Source organism: Corvus hawaiiensis, chromosome 16 (genome assembly GCF_020740725.1).
Source record: "Corvus hawaiiensis isolate bCorHaw1 chromosome 16, bCorHaw1.pri.cur, whole genome shotgun sequence".
Classification (NCBI taxonomy): Eukaryota; Metazoa; Chordata; class Aves; order Passeriformes; family Corvidae; genus Corvus; species Corvus hawaiiensis.
This window is the reverse complement of record NC_063228.1, coordinates 3,013,658-3,028,319: the sequence shown is the minus strand read 5'-3', so window position 1 is coordinate 3,028,319 and position 14,662 is coordinate 3,013,658. Positions and strand designations below refer to the sequence as shown.

Genomic DNA, 14,662 nt, shown 5'->3' with positions numbered 1-14,662 from the left:
AAAGCAATGCATGAAGCATCCAGCATCTCTGTGTCCTGAGACAGAAATCTCTACGGGGAAAGACGGGCAGCAGAGCTGGATTTCTGTTTTCCAGGATTTAGTGTGCCAGAGTAAATATGTAGCAATTCATAAAAATGCATTGCAGGTGCTTTTCTTACCAGGTCAAATGTTGCATAATGCCACCACGTGTTGGAAGTATCTGTTTCCAAAATGTTATGTTTTGGTAACAAATATTGCAAAAAACAACATAAAAAACCAAAACAAAACAAAAAAAAAAAAAAACAAACCCCAAAACAATCAGTTTGTCCCCTATAAATTTTATGGATTTTTGCAAAGGTTTGGAAAAATAAAACCTTTCCTAAAACAACAAAGAGCAACCTTAGACCATCAGATTTCATGGATTATTACCATGGTTTTAATGACAAGGGTTAACCAATTTAGTAATCTGGGTCTGACAGCTTTTCAGAGTAAGTCTCTCAGTGCTTTTGGACTAAATGCTTTACTCAAATTTTGGGAAACCAGAAGATTGATTTTCTTTGCCTTATGATTAAGAGAATGGGATTTGGACATGAAAATCCAATTAGATGAATGTGGGGGGTGGGAGGGAGATGGGGAGAGAAAGAGATGGATGGCACACGGCTCTGCTGCAAACAGACCTTACTCTGAAATCTGGACAACATCTCTGCTGGCTTTCAATTAATTGTGAAACAGCTGCTCCTCTCTCCCTGTGCACTCAGACAAAAGATCATGAAGTTTTAGACTTACCAGGTGATAGCACTGAAAACTCACAAAAAAAAAAGAGAAAACTTGGAGCTGATGAAAATAAATAACAGGAGTCTTAAAAAGTGAGAGAAAGCAGTATTTTGTTATCTCCAGTATTTCTTGCAGTTAAGTATCTCGAATGATATTATGTGCTTTACTATCAATAAACCTTGCAGCAAACTCCATCTGTCTGTCATTCATAAAATGAGATGTTACCATTTCACAGAACCATAAACCACATAAAAGTCAAAGTATAAGGATCCAAACAATTTCTAAGTGAAAGACTCTTTGAAGCAGCTGCTTTCCTTTATTATTAGAGACAATTATACTGTCAAAACAGCAGAATATTAGCTTTTCACATGCCTGGTTCACCTGTTTATTGAGTGCTACCCAAGAGCAGACGTGCCAGATGCACCCTGCCAAGAGTGATGGGGAACAATAAGGCTCTCCACAAATCTGGAGATTGCTCTCTTTGTGCAGAGCAATCAACCATCTAATCCATCCAAGAGCTAGCAAGGGCTTGGGAAAAATGTTTTAAAGGAGAAAAAACCTTGCAATGGACCCTTATGACTCTGTCCTTGCTTTGTAATTTCCTTCTAAGTCCCAGCTGTGTGGTGCTGTCCTGGGGTGAAGGATGCTGGTTCTTTTTCTCAAAAAACTATAAAATTTGTGCTTATCTCTGCAAATTCCTGTTGAGCAAACCAAAAAGTAATCTGTTAGAAGCTGAGCTTCAGCCTAATGAGGGCTTGTGACAGTAAGTTCCATGTTTGTGTCTTGAAACAGCAATACAATAATTGCTATTTTTATATCCATAACCTAGATTTAGGAGCAAATGGACGAGAAACTTCCATTACTGAGATCTTTGTGACTCCATGGCAAAATGATCTTCTGGTGGAATTTCAGGGATTGTTTCACAGCAATACATTAAAAAGCAGCTGAAAAAGCTGATAAAAAAAGCAGTTTTAGTAGATGAAAGACAAATGCATATTTGACAGAAAAATTCCAGTTTTTCATCTATCTTGTTACCTAGAATTTTTCACAAGGGAGACCTGAACATTGCTGTGCACTGTTCAATTAAAATCTACCAAGATTTACACTAAAAAATTATAATGATATTCCTCTTTAAGTATGTCTTCACAACTTTCTGTGGTTATTGAACTTGCAACATTATCTCTTATCCGGGGAATGCTAACCATGATAAACAAGGAAATAATCAGGGCCAAATGTGAATTTTGGCAGTTGTTTTGGATTTTCAACATTTGGTACGTTAGGGACGTGCGCAGATCAAAATCCTGGAGGCTCTGTAAACATTGTAGCCCAGAAGCTCATATGTATTCTAAAGCTTTTATTTTCCTTTGTGAACACAACCTGGTTGGCAGCGATTAGTGGTTGTTATGATTTCATCTTGAAATACTAACTGCAGTTAAAAAAAAAAAGTAATAAATTCACATAGAGCAAAGTATGTTAACAAAACCAGTAATTGTTTAAAGTTAGCACTTCTCTTTGCAGCTCTAACTGAAATTGTCCTCTATAAATCCATATGAATGTATGTGTGTGCATGCATGTATCCTGGAATATGGGGAGGGGATCTGAGATTTGAGCCTGGCAGAGGGATGCTGTTGGGCCACTCGGTGTGACAGCTGAGCAGGTCAACAGTGAACTGCCTGAAAAAATATAAATAATTTACTGAAATCAGTGGTTTTGTTTTATGTCTGCTTAGGAAAGGGCTGAAGACATCTGGACCCTACTAGCAAGAACAGGCCACATGAAAATTGGTTTTAACACAAGAGAAAAATTACACAGCTCTTGTTGTAAGTAGATAATTTTTCTGGTGTGGTTTGAAGTTGCCTCTGCACTCCTTTATAAAATGAGGATTAAGTTGTACTGTGTTAGCAAATGGCTTTTTCTCTGACCCATGCTGTATCTACTGGTGACACATGAAGTACTGATTCAGGTAGACTGGGATCAGTTATGACTGAGATTAAATATTTGTTTTCTTGGACTATGTGTTTCTTGAATGAGGAACGTGTGAAAGGACAAGAAAAGCAAATTCTCTTCTAAAGGGTAACGCCATTACAAACTGGAAACTCATTAAAAAAAAAACGAAGCTCAGACCAAGCTGTTTTCAAAATAGTGAATTTAGAGTACCTACTGAGGTATTATTACACTGAGAGAACCCAGGCTGTGCACTTTGTTTTCCCACATTTCTGAGCAGGGGTAAGAGCCAGTTTGTCTCAGACTTTCCTCAGGATGAACACAAGGATAACAGAGCCATCTGGGTCTCAGCAGCACCCAATGATGGGTTGTTTGTGTGCTGCTCACAATTGTGACGTCTTCTAGGCAGCATCTGGATCCCACTGGAAGCTTATCTTCTTTTTGACTTATCTGGTAGCCTGTGTTATAAAGAGGGGGGGAAAAAAGGCATGTACAAGAGTTGCATTTACACAAAGGCAGCACTGGAATTAGAGGGTTTTTTTAATTGTCATTTGGATGCAATGAGGAGGGTAGCTTATCTACAAGAAGTCAGCATTATTTTACTAAATCAGCTCTTAACTGATTGTGTCATGCAGTATTAGGTTCATTCTCCTCCTTTTCCCTTGGCATCTCTTTTGCAAGTCAATAATCTGTCCTCTGATTGTTAAAAGACTGCAAATCACTACACTTCTGTTATTTACCAGTCATCTGAAACTCCCACCCACTGCTTATTCTCTTCTGTGTGTTTAACTCCCAACCACCCAGAGTATGTGTCAAAATAGGTTTTCAACGTATTCTTTGAACAGCAGCAATTAATTGCTGTGATTCTACACATTCCAGAAAAGCCCAGAAGGTATAAACTGAGACTTACTCACATTTGCTAGGTGTATGTAGCAGATTGCACTGACATCCTAGCAACACAGTTAATTGGATCTATTTCTTAAGTGATTCTCTCTATAGAACAAATATCTGAATTAGAGGAATGCCTCCTGGTTAATATGATGTGCTTCATATTTTCTGTGTTCAGTACTGCTATAACTAAAATTGTAATATTCAAGGTACTGTGATGCTGATAGAAGGGAAATGTGCACCCTCATCATGCAGTATGATATGGGCCTTTTAAAAAAAAAATCACCAAACCTGCTGATCCTACTGAGATCAGCGTGTGGCTTTTACCAGTCAATGTTTCTAGGTTATTCAGTTTATTAGATAAACTAATACTGCAGAATGGGGGAATAATTCTATTTACTGTCATTCAGACTGGCCAATTTTGCATAACACACACGTGTATGAGCTAACCGTGCCAGCCAGCAGCACACACATCTGAATCTTGGAAACTGTGTGATTTCCAGGTTCTGGGAAAATTTTGTAGCCATTTGCTTTGATTTCCAGAACCACTGACTGGCTCACTGAGAGCACAAACTGCAGTTGCTGAAACCACTGCCCAACTTCAGCTTTTTCCTGCCTTTAATCACTGGAAGGAGGTACATGGGAGAGACATTTAGATGATGAAAGGATCCTGTCTGTTGAATTGGCAGTATATTTAAACAGAAAGAAGGCAGAAAATTAGTTTTTCTCTGGTCTATTTGTTGTGTATTTTCTAAGAGATAGTGGCATTAAAGGAGCATTTGCCTGAAGGCCTCAGACAAGATCAGGGCTCCATTATGTTTGTCTCTGCAGGGGCCACAAAAGAGAAATATACTAATAGTAGTACTATTTATTATTATTATTATTATTATTATTATTATTATTCCTATTATTATCTTTCTCCCTAAAGATAAATAGTTCCACCAAAAGGGCAGGAAGAATAAAGTATATATGGAGATGGAAAAAACATCCTGTGGAGATGGTGTCAGGATAAGGAATGGAGATTATGGGATGGACACTTGGCCACCAGTTCAGCAGGACCATAAGAGCTGGGGAAGTGTGTGAGTGTGGCCAAGCTGGGCTTGGCTTGCAGGTCTGCACCAGAGAAATCATCTGGGGCTCTGCTCTGAGCCAGTACTAAATGAGATTTAGGCTTTTCTGTTCCAGACCTCCACTCTGGATTCACAGAGATGCTCTCCCCCTTTTCCAAATTCAGTAGCTGACACCTGACTTGGTGGGCTCCCAGAAGCAACCTGGTATCTCCAAGGGTTGTGTGGATGTTTGGTGATGTCTCTGGAATGCTTTGTTCCCCTTGGTCTAAGCTTGGGGCTGGGGGCCCAGGTCTGCAGCCACCAGTCCTGGGAGTCCTCCAGAGGGTGGTTATGTGGGAGGACATTTCTCATAAAAACTGCTCATTACCACTCTGTATCTAGAAAAAGACATTTTAATGGGCAACTGGCATTTTCTAGCAGTCAACTGCTCATCATAAAGTTCCTGATACACTTTGGGTTTGGGATTAACCTTCTTAATCAGGATGTCTTCTGTGTGATTCTGCAAAATGCTAACCTTCTGTTCCATTTTGGTTTTATAGTTCCACTGTAAACCTTTCCAAAAATCCTAAACAACAAAAGGCCAACAAAACAAAACAAAGCAGTCTTGTGCTGCTTTCATTTAAATATTTCTTAACCAAGCAGATTTCCAGTAAGTAGAATCCAGAATTATTTTGTTTTAGGAAAGCAAAACAAATCCATGAGATAAATAATCTCTCATTTTCTCTTCCATTTATTGTTTTTTTTAAGTGCTTGGGAGAAGTCTTAAGCCTTGTACTTTCCCTACAATGGAAGGGAGTTCAACCATTTGGAGGAAATATGTTAAGCTGATGGCAATGAAATGTAATGACATTTGCATAAACTAATTTATGTACATTCATTTCAGGGTAAAAGTGGAGCCAAAACTTAAAAAAAGTAATCCAAATTGCTTATTAGATGTTTCTGAAACATAGATAACTTTGAATATCCAGGCCATTTGTCAGTGAGTTCAGTTTGTGTATTATATTTGCATTGAGCCAGACTAAAAGAATTTGGTTTTGATGAGGAATTTGTTTCCTAATGCAAGAATTCAAATCCTGTCACCCTACTGACCATCAGACATTAATTTCATGTTTACTCCACATTCAGTTTCAGTGGGGGACCATAAAAAAAAAATAAAAGACAAAAAAGAAGACAAAAGGAGCCTTCTGGCCTTTTTAACATGTGAACTCTATCTTCCACTCTGATATTCAAATAAAGCAACAGCGGGTGTTTAAACAGAGCTTTCAATCCCAAGCACTCCTTGCCTGTTTGTTTAATTACATTTCTGGAAGGTTACAGCTCTCCAGCAAATCTGGGCTCTGTTTTCATAGGCTTCTCAAATTCTCTGCTTACTTTGACCCTGCAGCTTCGATTCAGTTCAATAATTCGATACAGAACAAACCCAGTCAGCCCTGCTGAAGCCAGTGCCAGCTCTGCTCCTCGATTCACCAGGGACACAGTGGTAAAACAAGATTTTCCTTTTTATTTTCACATTCTGGGCTTTGTGTAACAGCTCCCAGCAGTTCTGACACACACATCCTGGTGTCTGGAAGGTGCTACTCATCACTCAAAGTGCAATAGAGAGCAAGCACATCCCTTTGTGCCTTTCCCTGCTCTCATCAGAGTGTGGCAGGTCATGGGGAAAATCCCCACCAGCACCTGAGCATGGAATAATTCAAAGGGCTGGCTTGCAGAAACAGCCAAAAGTAACTTGGGGAAAAAAAAAAAAAGGTAAAGTCAGCGATCTTCACATTTAGATTTTGGTTTAGGACATTAAATATAAAAGGTCGCTATTGCAATATCTGCCCATACCTCATGCTCACAATTATATCTGTATTTCACCATAATTAAGTTCACTGGCCCTCCATATATTTTTCTTTCTTCTTCATCTGCCTGGCTTATCACTTTATCCTCACTCTTGTCTAAAGGTCCTTACAGTTCCATGGGAAGGGAGACCCTTTTATGTTAAAAACACATATCTAAATCTTTGTAAATGTTGTATATGTTTCCTGCTGAGGTCTGAGTAAGCTTTCTCAAATAGGGTCTATTAGCATTTTAATAGCATACTCACACTAGGAAATCTTTTTTTTTCACCAGCCAAATATGAAAATATTCTGTATTTGCAAAACAGTGATTTGATGCCAGTTACCCATCAGAAATGATCCCCACCACATGGAAAGTCAGGCCATCATAAACATCATAACATTACATAAACATTAACAGGAAATAAATAGCTATCAAATGATGTACAAACCTCTGCTTACAGATCCATACCCTGACAACTCTAAATAGTTTCACTCTGTGCTTATATTTGAATTGCAAACGTTGGTAGATGTTGATGTCTCAATAGTTACAATGCAATTTAACACCTCGTTGTAGGAGCATACACACATAGTCAAAGATAGTTGAATATTTTTTTTAAATCTCCTGGGCAAATATTCTCCCCCATGTTGTCTTACTATCAAATATTTTATACCCATGAGATCACTTTGATTCCCTTTGCCTGCACAGGGAAAGATCCTGTTCAGGGAAAGATCACACAGGGAGTTGCCTCTATCTGATTCCTTCTGGAAGTGGATGTGAAGAGAAAAATTTTGACAGTGCAGATACACTTGCCCATTTAGCAGCATCAGGGCAGACTTGTCTTTTGCCCAAATTGCTACAGCCCTGCCTCCAATGCAGAGAGCTGAGGAAGAAAGTGGCATTTTTGCCTCAGAAGACAAAACAGGACTCAGTGTTGGGTTTTTTGCTACAGTCCTTGGCAGAAATCTTAAAGGTCACATTTGTTTCTTGGAGGTTCTTTGTTCCAGAATCTATCCAATGAGTAAATTCTTCTGTTTGCAGTCTGAGCAAGATAAGCAAATGAGGAAGAGCTTGAAATCCCTTTTGCTGCCCTGTGATCTGATGGCACAAAGCCCTATGCTTTATATATGATTTAGAAGACGAATCAAAGCTTTGTTTTCCAGTGTCTCTAATTTGTATGAAAAGATATAATTCCTGTAGAAAAATCCAAGTCTTGCTCCTGCACTCTGATTCCCCAAGCTCAGCTCTGCTGTAGGCTACACTCAACCTTGAATCCATAGCTGAAATAGAAAGGTCCTAAAAACCATCAAAGTAACAAGTTATATTTTTGCAAAAATGACAAATAACTTTGTCCTCACAGAACATGGAAACAACTTTACAAGCAAAGCAATAAAAAAAAAAAAAAAAAAAGGCATTGTTATCGCTTGAGTATATTATAACCCTCATTTGAAAAGAATTTCAGTCTGGTTTGAAATCACTCTGTGCATATGTTACAGAAAGTCTAGAGACATTTTGTTCCTTATTAATGAAGCGTGAAGAAAATGGTACTGAGTATATTTTGTTAGAAGTTTTGGCATCCTCATACGTGCTGTACATTAAGTCTTCCCTAATTAGATTTTTGTAAGTTAAAAGGCTCAAGGAGGGCAAGCACACATGACTATTTCTGTAGTCACATCGCTTTTCTCCTCCAAAATATTCTCTTTTGTTTGGCACACTTCATCCTAAGGTGACCTTTCTGGCAGCTGAATGGAGGCAGGAGAAGCACAAATTGATCTCTTGCCTTGCAAATAGGGAAAGAATATTGGAAAGCATGAGTGTTCTGGTGCTAAAAAAGGTGGTTTTTTTCTTGGCAGTGTTTATAAAAGTGTGAAGTGCAGGACCTCTTAGAGATGGCAGATGTGGGCAGTGATAGGTGTCAGCGAAAGTGCTTAGGGAGCTTTCCTCCACCCTCCTGTGAGGCCACAGAAGCTGTGGCTGCCTCACCCCTGCCAGTGCTCAGGGTCAGGTTGGACAGGGCTCACAGCACCCTGGAGACCTCTCCTTTGGTCAAAGTGCCCACGAGACAAATCCTGAGGGTTTGACCTGTAGGCAGAAATCTAACTCAAGAGAAAGCTGGTAGCTTTGCTCCTGAAGAAATCAGCACATTTCTGCTGTTACTCCTACTGGGTTTTTTTGTGGTATAATACAAAAGTAATGAGGGTTTTGATATGGTGAGGGTCAGGCCCACTATTACAGCCAGCAGTTATAATTCGGCAAAAAGAAAACTGCAGCATGGTAGTTCCAGACCTGGTTCCAAGGCTTTAGAAACTTTTGAGGGTAAAAAGGTCTAATTTAATGTGCTCAAGGAGGGGAAACTTTCCCACTGCACAGGACCAGGGCTGTGAACTCGGTGCAGTGACAGAAACCAGAGCACTGCAGGGGCAGAATTCCAGCGTGCAGGGCTGGAGGAGTAGGTGAGCGTGGGAAGGCTCCCACAGGCAGAGCTCACAAAGGATGGCAGCTCTGAGAGGAGGCAGTGCCACTTGTTCCCCAGCCTGAGAAATCGCACCTGAAGGATGCTGAGCCCAGTGAGCCCTGGGCAGGAGGAGGCAGTGGCTATTGGGGCCACTGGCCAAGCTCTGCAGCTGCCCTGCTGTCCCCTCTCGCTGGGCAGGGGCACTTTGGAGTTGCCATGTGTGGTTTGTGTGCCTTTCTGTGTAACATGTAATCCCCAGGAACTTCTGCTTGTGTTTATAAGTCAAACTATAACGAAAAAGTAAATTAAAGCCTTTCTAATTTAACAAAAGAATGAAAAACTGCGCTGAGAAAGGGGAGTTGGGGGGGAAAGGAGCTTTCACTCTTTTGGGATTTGAGAAAATTAGTCCTGCAGTATTTTTTCTCCTGAAGAAAAGGAATATTAGATATATTAACTTCATCCTTTTGTCCTTTCCTCTCAGTGTTCTAAATTCTTTGTATTTAGGAAAAGAAATGCTGCAATCTGACCATTAAACTGATACTTTATTTCCCATTTTATAGAATTTTAATGCATATTCTTTGTTCTGCAGACTATTTTCTCAAGAAGCAAAGCTGGTTACTTATAGATAAAATTAATTGTTCTATAAAAAGCAACAGAACTAACACAGAACAGACTTGTGTGAAAAACCTTCTCATGTGTGGCACGTGGAGGTGTGCACATGTGTGTATTTTTCTGTAGGAGCTATGTTTTAACATTCTAATGAAGTTATTACTTAGTATTGGTACCTGCAAACTTTTTTTTCAGATTTATTGTCTGATAAAACTATTCCCTAAAAAGGGCAAAGGTTCAGATCCCTGAGTGTTGGAGTGGTTAAACATAAGAGGGAATTTTAGGACTGTGGGTTTTGAAAATGTTATTCCTCTCCAGTGTGTGTTTTTTAGCTCTTTCATTCAGGTGCCTTTTGTTGTTTATTATATAGAGAATATGGGAATACAGCACTTGGCTTTGCAGGAATGGGATGCAAGTGCTCCCAGAGCTTCTGGGCTGCTGCCCCTGGCTGAGGCATCTCTGTGTGCAGTGGTCCTGGGGAGTTAAATCTGCATGGAAAGGGAGTGGGAAAAGCAATTTTTATCCTCACTCAGCTGTCAACAAGTAGAGACACTGGCAAAATAAAGGACTTGCCCCAAAGTTGAGACTTAGAGCAAGTTTTGCTGGGGCCAGAACTGATGTCTGTGCTGCAGGGGTGAGCAGCAACCATCAGGAGCAGCGCAGTGTATAAACAATTCTTGTATTTGCTTCCTCAGAGAGCAGGAGCTGGAGGAACCTTTCTCCCAGGGTACCCCAATATGCTTTATTTTCTTGGGCTGAGATCTCTGGAAGGTGAGGAGGAGTGAGGAAGGGCAGTTAAGCAGTGCAACAGCCCTTGGTAGAGAGGTTAAGGGGGCCAAGAGAATTACTGACCTTAACAAAGCAACAAAAACCTCTTCAAGGTGAACACAAAGATGGTGACATGTCCCATAGCCAGACTCTAAAAGCTTTTCGTGGATGCCTTCAACATTATGAGTGCTGAAGGAGATAAGAGTGACTGTGGGTACCTCCAGGGACAGAGGGGCTGTTACTGGAGGAGAACTGGCACTGAATATAAAGGACATGACCTGCTAGAGAAGAGCTTGGCTGTTTGACATGACAGTGGGGTGGCCTGAGGCAGGACAGAGCCAGGGCACTGGACTCAGGGGTTGCTGCAGGCCCTGGCACCCAAAAGGTATTGAGCCCAATGAGCATGGCATGGAGATAATACACCAGACTTGATAGGACTACTATTTTTACGAGGCAGTTTTCAGGAAACAGTTCCCAGTGATAGGAAAGAGATGAAAAGTATCATAGAAATTTAGTGCATATAATCAAAACTTTTATTTCCTCGTTTTGGAGCTCTGGATTTATGACCAGAGCTGTCAGGTGGAGGATGGCAGCTCTGCACATGAAGTGACCTTTGCAAACCTGGCTTTGAAAGTTTGCCTTTGGAAGGTATGGAAGAAATTCCCCTTTTCCACTCCTTGTAAGGAGGGAGGATGTTCTCTGATCAGTAATGTTTTGTAATGGGGATCTTTTCCTTAGTGCCAGGTTAGTACTTAGCAGCTTGTTTTTCTCCAGCCTGTCTCACCCCAGGACAGCAGGGGAGTGAGTGGGCATTGAGGGACTGGCACCCCTTCGTGGCAGGAGCAGGACTGTCGGCAGTCCTCTGATCGCTGCCTCTGGCACTTAGAGAGGTTTGGTTTCCTGCAGATTTGTGTTGCTTCTTTCTGTTGGACTAAAGTCACACATGGTTCAAAACTACAGCCAAGCAGATCAGTTTTCCCCCCCAAAATACAAGTTCTGAGTGGGCTTGGCTTATACTCAGCCTTGTGCTGAATTAAACAAAAAGCTTCAGCCAGGAGAAAACACGGATGAATGATGGTTCGGTTCAAAACAACGCCCTTGGAACTTTCCTTTTGAGGAAATATTGAGAGGAAAGTAAAACAACATCAGATAAAAAATCCCCCCCAAAAATTAAGCTTCAGTTTTGGTTCAGCATGAAAGGTCTTGTGGAAAAGTTTGATCGGCTTTAGGTCAGTCCAAAATCTACAGTGGACCTCTCCTACTGCCTTGATGCAGCAACTGGACCAAGAAGCCAGCTAGTGACACTGTTCAACTCTTGGTGAAACTTTCTCCACTAGTTCCTTCTAAGTCCACTTGTTCACATGCAAAAAATATCTAAAAATTGCTGAAGTGGGCATCTAGGCTTGATGGAAAGGATCAGAAACCAGGCCCTTTGCAAGACCCTTATGACCCTGTCTGCGAATGCCAGGCCTTCCCTTCACATTTCAAGGGCTCTTTGCAGACTTTGGCCACTTGACTTCTGCTCTCTGCCCTTACCAAAAACTCATGGAGGTATGAAAGAACAGCATTACCTGACACTGATTTCAAGGCAAAATTCCAGATTAAAGCCAACTTCTTCAATATGCCCAGCTTTGAGAAGTCAGAAGTGGATGGAGCTTTTAACAGACATCTCTGAAAATTACGCTGGAGATTCAAAACCTGGGAATGAGACCCCTGATCCATATGAACCAAGTGAGATTAGTCCCTGATTTCCTCAGGTTTCGGCTCCTGTTCTCATTCTTTGCATTTATGCTGTGCTCTTTTCCACAGCCTAATAATCCATCAGGCTCTGAGGCTTTTTATGCACAGGCTTAAATTTGAGAGTATTTGTTCTCCAGCTGAAATAATTTTGTTCTGATGGCAGAAACCTGTCTTTTGAGCAAAGAAGAATGAACAAAGAAGAAAGAAAAATGCTTTTTATGACTTGAAACATTTTAAGCTTTTTTTCAGACAAGCTTCTCAGATGTGCCTATCCACACTGTCTGTCAGTTCTTCAGTAATGCATTTAAACCCAATATTTCACCTGCCTTTGGCAATGGAATTGTGTTAAGTTCTTGTACCTTTTGTGAAAGTAGACAGCTGGCCTCAGTGGAGAACCTCTATTAATTTACAAGAGAGGAAATGGTTAATAAGTTCACTTTTTCTAGATATCGGAGGATCCATGTATGGCAACTAGAACTTTAACTCCATTGCTCTCAGAACTATTTCTTCTGTTAAACAATGTCAGTGAAGGTCTGGACTCATTATTCCTGAATTTTCTGCTCCACAGTTGTGTAAATCAACCCACCTCCTTTCCTCCCAGTGAAAATACATGGTTGTTCACCAGCTGAGGATCCCAGCACACCATTGTGGTGGGCAGCAAATATTATCCAGTGATTTCCCTCTACTTCTACCCAAAATAGCAGTGAGAGAAAACACTGGAGTATCTCCAGTGCCTATGTAGGGGTGCAACGTGCTCAGTGCTTTCCCCTTTTGGCTGGGAGTGGAACTCTTTCCATCCTTGAAGGGAGCTCCTGTCCTCTCTGTGCTGTGCAAGGTGATGATAGCAACATCTGCAGAGAGAAGGTTTGGACAGTGCAATCTCTGAAAGGTATCCTGAGCCAGAGCAGGCAGCTGAGGTGAGCTGATGGGCATCATCTTCCCTGGAGAAACTCAGTCTCTGCTTTTAAATGCTTGTTGTTTCTGTGTAGAGCTTAAAAGAGAAAACAGCATCACCAACACAAAAAAAAAACCCCCACAAAATGTGGAAATAGTTCCATCTGTATTTAAAAACGTGTCATATTCTGCACAGGGAGAAAGCCCAGGGAACGTGCCAGAGTGTGGCTGAGCTGCAGGATGGCAGCTGAATGCTGAGAGCAGGGCACAGCGCAGCTGGTTGTACCTGAGTCTTTGTGGGAATTGCATGTGGAGACGAGAGTATGTGCTCTGAGTGAAAATGCACCTGCAGGAGTAAAACCATCTGAATAGAGCTGTTAACTTGCAAAAAAATGGAATATTGAACTAACCTAAAAGTGACATAATAGAGAAACAGTCAGGGACCACATTGGCATTGAAGTGGCTATTTTTAGCTTGTATTTACTAATTGCATAGGAGTAGGAAAAGTAGGTGTAATTACAAAGACAAATGTTCTTGGTAAGTGGAATAAGCTTTTTTTCTGCATGGTGTCTCCTTCAGAGGAGCTCATACATTTATTCTAGTGTTTTTCTAAGAACAGAAGAGCAAGCTTACTAAATAGGTAGTAATTGGTATGAAGTGGGCAGCCAGTTAAAGCTGAAAGCACTTGTACCCACTTCCCTCTTCGTTATATTTTTGTGTCATGTAGATGGCAGAAGTGCAGTAGCCTGACAATTTGCTTGATTAAAAGTGACATTGTAAACATAGTCAAAGGCAATTTGTGTTAGAAACTATTTTTGATAAGAAGGTTGTCCTCTGTAGTGTTATTAGCCTTTATGAGATGAAAGACAATGAAACCCTAATTTGCATATAATTCTGCTCAGTATTTTTTAATAAGGCTTTGTGTGTTATTCAGCCACGGCTTTTGATTTGCACAGATGGAACCAAGTGCTGGAACATTTTCAAAAAATGTAAATGTAAGGATTGTATTTGGGGCTGGTTTCACTTTTCATTTCAACAGCAGTCATGCAGGCAGGGAGAAGAAAGGGGCAGTCAAAAAATATCCATGGGCTATATAGTGCCCTCAGACCATGCTCAGGTCTCCCACTGACTTCCCTGTCTCCTGGCACAGCAGTTATTGAGCCAAGACACAGAATTTATATTGCTGTCCCCAAGGTTATGTGCTTATCAATCTTTTTTTTCAAAGAAAAAAATAAGCAGCTAACAGAACGCACCTCACCCCCCTAAAAAAAACCTACTCAAAATGGGTTAACCAAAAGAAAATTCACATCCATGCTTCAGAGGCTCAGTTATTCCAGACAGTCCAGGTTCCCAGTGTCATCATAAGGAACTAAAGATTAATCATATTTCACGTATTATTGTGGAGGCTGAAACAAACAATATCATCTTCTCTGGAAGTGATATTTGTGAGGCAGTGCAGCAAGTGTCTTTCTGTTGTTCTCTTATCAAATTTTCTGTTTATTAGTCCAAGGACAATTTTTCCCCAACTGCCAGCACTTCTAATCAAACTGGGAAATTTCAAAATCAAGCCAATGGACCTCGTGGCTGAGAGAGGCACTGCAAAACCCCTCTCTTTCTCTTTCTTTCTGCTGTGTTGACTTGGCAGAGGTAAAAGGTACAAATCTTTTGTCCTGCCAGGAATATTAGAAAATTCCGTTCCAGTTTTAAACTCTGGAAGTGC

General features: G+C 40.7%; 1 long non-coding RNA gene across 1 annotated transcript in view; it reads left to right on the top strand.

Annotated features, from left to right (window-relative positions):
- LOC125334059 overlaps nucleotides 1-14,662 on the top strand; it is a 148,347-nt gene that overhangs the window by 71,985 nt on the left and 61,700 nt on the right. Inside the window, exon 3 of the long non-coding RNA XR_007207058.1 lies at nucleotides 2,483-2,573. This is a non-coding gene — a long non-coding RNA (uncharacterized LOC125334059). The remainder of the gene's footprint in view (nucleotides 1-2,482; nucleotides 2,574-14,662) is intronic.